The sequence below is a fragment of the Lipotes vexillifer genome, unplaced genomic scaffold (assembly GCF_000442215.2).
Source record: "Lipotes vexillifer unplaced genomic scaffold, Lipotes_vexillifer_v1.1 scaffold232, whole genome shotgun sequence".
Taxonomy (NCBI): domain Eukaryota; kingdom Metazoa; phylum Chordata; class Mammalia; order Artiodactyla; family Lipotidae; genus Lipotes; species Lipotes vexillifer.
The window spans coordinates 3,668,471-3,674,470 of record NW_006793997.1 but is presented as its reverse complement, the minus strand read 5'-3'; positions in this window follow the sequence as shown (position 1 = coordinate 3,674,470).

The following is a 6,000-nucleotide window of genomic DNA, read 5'->3' as shown; positions in this document are numbered from 1 at the left end:
AAAAAAAAAAAAAAAAAAAAAAAAAAAAAAAATATATATATATATATATATATATATATATATATATATATCATCTTAGAGATTTGAATTTGAGCTGAGAAAGGATAATGTAGCATTTTACTTTCCCCTCACCACCAGAACATTTTAATCTTTTTAAAGAAGTATTACATGAACATGGTTAACACAGAAAAAGTGAAATGGTACTAGAGGCTATACAGTGAAAAGTAAGTCTTCCTCCAACCCATGATGCCCCAGTCTTTGATGGCCCTTTCCCAGAAACAATCATTGTTATCAGTGTCTGGAATACTTATCCAGAGAGTCTGTGCAAAACCCAGCATATTTATTCATCTTCATCTCTGTGCAAGGGCTTTCTCTAGTTGTGGCAAACGGGGGCCACTCTTAATTGTGGTGCGCGGGCCTCTCACTATCGCAGCCTCTCTTGTTGTGGAGCACAGGCTCCAGACACGCAGGCTCAGTTGTTGTGGCTCACAGGCCTGGTTGCTCTGCGGCATGTGGGATCTTCCCAGACCAGGGCTCGAACCCGTGTCCCCTGCATTAGCAGGCAGATTCTCAACCACTGCGCCACCAGGGAAGCCCTGTGACTCTTTTTGAATTATGGTTTTCTCTGGGTATATGCCCAGTAGTGGGATTGCTGGGTCATATGGTAGTTCTATTTTTCGTTTTTTAAGGAACATCCATACTGTTCTCCATAGTGGCTGTATCAATTTACATTCCCACCAACAATGCAAGAGGGTTCCCTTTTCTCCACACCCTCTCCAGCATTTATTGTTTGTAGATTTTTTGATGCTGGCCATTCTGACCGGTGTGAGGTGATACCTCATTGTAGTTTTGATTTGCATTTCTCTAATGATCAGTGATGTCAAGCTTCCTTTCATGTGTTTGTTGGCAATCTGTATATCTTCTTTGGAGAAATGTCTATTTAGATCTTCTGCCCATATTTGGATTACGTTGTTGGTTTTTTGATATTGAGCTGCATGAGCTACTTGTAAATTTTGGAAATTAAACCTTTGTCAGATGCTTCGTTTGCAAATATTTTCTCCCATTCTGAGGGTTGTCTTTTTGTCTTATTTATGGTTTCCTTTGCTGTGCAAAAGCTTTTTAGTTTCATTAGGTCTCATTTGTTTATTTTTGTTTTTATTTCCATTTCTCTAGGAGGTGGGTCAAAAAGGATCTTGCTGTGATTTATGTCATAGAGTGATCTATGTTTTCCTCTAAGAGTTTTATAGTGTCTGGCCTTACATTTAGGTCTTTAATCCATTTTGAGTTTATTTTTTTGTATAGTGTTAGGGAGTGCTCTAATTTCATTCTATTTTTGTGTATGGTGTTAGGGAGTGCTCTAATTTCATTCTTTTACATGTAGCTGTCCAGTTTTCCCAGCACCATTTATTGAAGAGGCTGTCCTTTCTCCATTGTGTATTCTTGCCTCCTTTATCAAAAATAAGGTGACCATATATGTGTGGGTTTATCTCTGGGCTTTCTATCCTGTTCCATTGATCTATATTTCTGTTCTCGTGCCAGTACCATACTGTCTTTATTACTGTAGCTTTGTAGTATAGTCTGAAGTCTGGGAGCCTGATTGCTCCAGCTCCATTTTTCTTTCTCAAGATTGCTTTGGCTATTCAGGGTTTTTTGTGTTTCCATACAAATTGTGAAATTTTTTGCTCTAGTTCAGTGAAAACTGCTGTTGGTAGCTTGATAGGGATTGCACTGCATCTGTAGATTGCTTTGGATAGTATAATCATTTTCACAATGTTGATTCTTCCAATCCAAGAACATGGTATATCTCTCCATCTGTTTGTATATCTCTTCATCTTTAATTTCTTTCATCAGTGTCTTATAATTTTCTGCATACAGGTCTTTTGTCTCCTTAGGTAGGTTTATTCCTAGATATTTTATTCTTTTTGTTGCAATGGTAAATGGGAGTGTTTTCTTGATTTCACTTTCAGATTTTTCATCATTAGTGTATAGGAATGCAAGAGATTTCTGTGCATTAATTTTGTATCCTGCTACTTTACCAGATTCATTGATTAGCACTATCAGTTTTCTGGTAGCATCTTTAGGATTCTCTATGTATAGTATCATGTCATCTGCAAACAGTGACAGCTTTACTTCTTCTTTTCTGATTTGGATTCCTTTTATTTCTTTTTCTTCTCTGATTGCTGTGGCTAAAACTTCCAAAACTATGTTGAATAATAGTGGTGAGAGTGGACAACCTTGTCTTGTTTTTGATCTTAGTGGAAATGGTTTCAGTTTTTCACCATTAAGGACGATTTTGGCTGTGGGTTTCTCATATATGGCCTGTATTATGTTGAGGTAAGTTCCCTCTATGCCTACTTTCTGGAGAGTTTTTATTATAAATGGGTGTTGAATTTTGTCGAAAGTTTTTTCTGCATCTATTGAGATGATCATATGGTTTTTCTCCTTCAGTTTGTTAATATGGTTTACCACATTGATTGAATTGCATATATTGAAGAATCCTTGCATTCCTGGGATAAACCCCACTTGATCATGGTGTATGATCCTTTTAATGTGTTGTTGGATTCTGTTTGCTAGTATTTTGTGGAGGATTTTTGCATCTATGTTTATCAGTGATATTGGTCTGTAGTTTTCTTTCTTTGTGACATCTTTGTCTGGTTTTGGTATCAGGGTGATGGTGGCCTCGTAGAATGAGTTTGGGAGTGTTCCTCCCTCTGCTATATTTTGGAAGAGTTTGAGAAGGATAGGTGTTAGCTCTTCTCTAAATGTTTGATAGAATTCGCCTGTGAAGCCATCTGGTCCTGGGCTTTTGTTTGTTGGAAGATTTTTAATCACAGTCTCAATTTCAGTGCTTGTGATTGGTCTGTTTATATTTTCTATTTCTTCCTGGTTCAGTCTCAGAAGGTTGTGCTTTTCTAAGAATGTGTCCATTTCTTCCACGTTGTCCATTTTATTGGCATATAGTTGCTTGTAGTAATCGCTCATGATTCTTTGTATCTCTGCAGTATCAGTTGTTACTTCTTCTTTTTCATTTCTAATTCTGTTGATTTGAGTCTTCTCCCTGTTTTTCTGGATGAGTCTGGCTAATAGTTTATCAATTTTGTTTATCTTCTCAAAGAACCAGCTTTTAGTTTTATTGATCTTTGCTACTGTTTCCTTCATTTCTTTTCCATTTATTTCTTACCTGATATTTATGATTTCTTTCCTTCTGCTAACTTTGGGGGGGTTTTTTTTGTTCTTCTTTCTCTAATTGCTTTAGGTGTAAGGTTAGTTTTTTTATTTGAGATGTTTCTCGTTTCTTGAGGTAGTATTGTGTTGCTATATACTTCCCTCTTAGAACTGCTTTTGCTGCATCCCACTGGTTTTGGGTCATCGTGTTTTCATCGTCATATGTCCCCCTACCCCTTTTAAAGTTTCTCTTAAGATGCAAGAGGAAAAAGATATGGGAACATATGTATATGTATAACCGATTCACTTTGTTATAAAGCAGAAACTAACACCCCATTGTAAAGCAATTATACTCCAATAAAGATGTAAAAATAAATAAATAAATAAATAAAGTTTCTCTTAAGTTGTTAATATGCAAGTTAAATCTGACTTTACAGATTTGTAAACTCCTTGATGGCTAAAATTCTCTCTCTCTTTTGTTTCTCCCACAGGTCATATAATATACACTGAAGTATTTTGGACTTAGTTTTATTCTTCTAATAATTAAGGTCATACTTGACATCATCCTGAAAAAGAATCAATATGTGTTCTATTCAACACCATTCTAAGCATTTCATTTAATGTCTCTGGCATAGTCAAAACTCAGTTGTGAGAAGGCTAGAGATAGTGACAGTGAAAAACAAAATAGCATGGTTCAAAGAGTCTTATTTTTACCTTTGGTCTTACCCAAGACTTCTAAAACTGGAGTTACTAAAAAGTGATTAAACTGATTTATTTTTTATTTAGTACATACTAAGTGCCAGATACTATACGAGGCACAAGGATGATTCAGTCTCTGCAGAAGTCATTTCCTTTCTCTCTGTTTTCAATGTTGTACAGCAAGAAATTAAGGGCTGAGTAGTCCATAACTAGATAATCAAGCCCGAAATAATCAGGCATTGGCTGCGGTTTTTAAAGTAAGTTTAAAAAGCCATAAGAAACAAACTATAAGTAATAGGATGCAAAATATCCAAGGTGTTACTGCTGGGCAATTTATGAATTATTTTCTTCTTTTCTACAATAAATCCATCTCTCTATCTCACAGGTCAGTTTTCACCTGACTGCAACTACATTTCTCACGTTTACACGAAAATAAATGGGCAAATACTACTGTCATTTAATTAAAACCCACTCTGTAGTGCTCACTGTGCCATACTCTGTGGTTTGTGCTTTACACGCTCTAATCTAATCCTTACAATAGCCCTAAAATAACTGAAAAAAATTGTTATCCCCATTTTATAGATAAGGTAACTGAAGTTCTGAGAACATTTAGGCAGTTGCCCAAAGTAATAGAGTAAACGACAAATCTGGGGTTTGATTCCTATTCTTTGTGACTCAGCTCTAAAGGGTGAAACTCCATCAGTAAAACCCATGAAACATTTTTTTGAATTTTAAAATTAATATTGTTAATATGATTATTTACCCATCCCCCATGTTCTATGAGTTAATATACTTCATTAAATTAAATAAGCATGGAAGACTATATGCCTTTTAGTCACCTGCACAAAAATAAGGAAAGAAAACTGCATTTTGACAAGTGCCAAATACCATAAATTATATTAGAGTATAATTATAGACTGTATGTAGTATAAGGCTTCCAATATTACAGTCTGCAAATCTAATGTGAATTCCCCACCATGTTAAGATCTCTCATAGTTTGACTCTGCTAGACAAAATGGCACAAGGGTCATTACTTATGATTAACAAAGTGACGCAGAACTTTTGGAAAAGTCGAAAGGGGCTGTAATTAGGAGATTAACTCATTATTTCTGCAGTAATCTGGTTTGATCAGCCTGAGAAACGGTACTTTGCTAGTTCTCGTCTCTGAAAAGAGTGAGCTGAAAGTTTAACCCTGTGAGCTAGGTCAAGGTGTACAGCTCTAGAGCCTGATGCTCTTCCTGCGGTGCCACTCTTTCTCCTCAACGTGCTTTCATATCACACAGTATGTATTTACCACACTATTTTAATAAACAGGGAATGGATCATACAGCAAAATATAGTTCTAAGGCTTTCTTTATCCTCTGTTATATAAGTAAATTTTTAAATGATTTAGTGTAACTGAGCAGGACCCTGTGGAACCTTCCCGGGACAGATGACCCCCCCACAACCTCCATCCTCCACCTGCCTCATGTTTGTAGAAAAACTTTAGCCTCCTAGGCCTTCCCCCAGTTCCAAAGAATAAATTTAATCTGAGAAATGAGAAAATGCAGAGGAAAACAGGCAAGAAAGACAAAATAATAGTTTTGCTATTAAACAAAGTCAAGGACATTTAGTACCTCCTCAAGGACTATAGATAATATCCTGAGCCATATCCTTTGAGCTGTTTTGCAGATACTGGAACCCCCACAAGGCAGAAGAAGTTAACTGTATACTGCCCACAAGCACATAGACCCCAGGCCAGTTGGAACCAGAAGGCCTAGCTGACCAAAGATTTATGGCTCAGATAATGTTCCAACCACAAGTGAGACATGATGGCTACTTTTGTGTGATCAAGACAATCATCTCTGAAAATAGAAGATTGCCCCCTCCCCAGAATGTAGCCCTTTCCTCTTTTCCCTGTGTAACTGCCAAGCAAAACCTGGGGAGTAGGGATTTGGTTCTTTGGGACATGACTCCACCTTCTCCCCAGGATTGCTGGCTTCCTCAATAAAGCCATCTTTCCTTTTCACCCAACACTTGCCTCTCGGTATTGGATTCCTGAGCGATGATCAGGTGAACCTGAGTTCAGTAACATTAGTATGGAGAAAATTTTCCAGTACCATTATCAGATTATATCATGGTGAATTGCTGTTAAAT